The following is a 1,091-nucleotide window of genomic DNA, read 5'->3' on the forward strand; positions in this document are numbered from 1 at the left end:
ATAACTGTGCCAAATGATACATTCATTTGTAGTTTTTTAAGTGTCTTCCACACTGCTTTCCATAGGGGTTGAACAAGCTTGCAGTCCCACCAGGAGTGGATGTGCAGTCCCCTTTCCCCACATCCTCTCCAACAGTTGGTACCATTTGTTCTCTTGATCTTAGCCAGTAGGACTGGGGTAAGATGAAATCATAAAGTGGTTTTTAATTTGCATTTCCCTAATTTCTAGTGATTTTGAACACTTTTTAAGATGTTTCTTAGCCATTTATTTCTTCTTTTGAGAACTCTCTGTTCAGCTCCTCAGCCCATCTTTTAATTGGGTTACTTTCTTTCTTGATACTTTGTTTTTTAAGTTCATTATATATTCTGGATGTTAAAACTTAAGATTTTCTCGCATTCTGTGGGTTTTGTCTTCATTCCCTTGGTTGCTTCTTTTGATGTACAGAAGCTTTTTAGTTTAATGAGGTCCCATTTCTTGATTCTTGACATTATTTCCTAAGCAGTTGATGTTTGGTTTAAAAAATTGTTTCCTACACCTATATCTTGTAGGTTATTGCCAATGTTTTCTTGTAACACTTCAGAGTTTCACGCTTCATATTGATGTCTTTGATCCATTTGAATTTGACTTTTGGGCAAGTTGAAAGATAGGGGTTTAGTTTCATTCTTCTACATGCGGAGATCCAGTTTTGTCAGCACCATTTGCTGAACATGCTGTCTTTCCTCCAGTTAATGTCCTTGGCCCCTTTGTCAAATACCAGGTGGCTGAAATTGAAAGTACTCATATTTGGGTGTTCAATTTTGTGCCATTGAGCTATAGATCTATTTTTGTGCCAGTACCATGATGTTTTTATGACTATAGCTCTATAATACAGTTTAATATCTGGTATTGTAGTTCCCCCAGTATTGCTCTTCATGCTCAGGGTGGCTTTGGCTATCCGAGGTCTTTTGTGCTTCCATATGAATCTTAGGATGGATTTTTCCAATTCTGTGAAAAATGTTGTGGGCCTTTTGATTGGCCTTGCATTGAATCTATAAATGGCTTTTGGTAGGATGGTCATTTTCACAATATTAATTCTTCCAATCCATGTGGTC

The sequence above is a fragment of the Nannospalax galili genome, unplaced genomic scaffold (genome assembly GCF_000622305.1).
Source record: "Nannospalax galili isolate Female #2095 unplaced genomic scaffold, S.galili_v1.0 scaffold1180, whole genome shotgun sequence".
Classification (NCBI taxonomy): Eukaryota; Metazoa; Chordata; class Mammalia; order Rodentia; family Spalacidae; genus Nannospalax; species Nannospalax galili.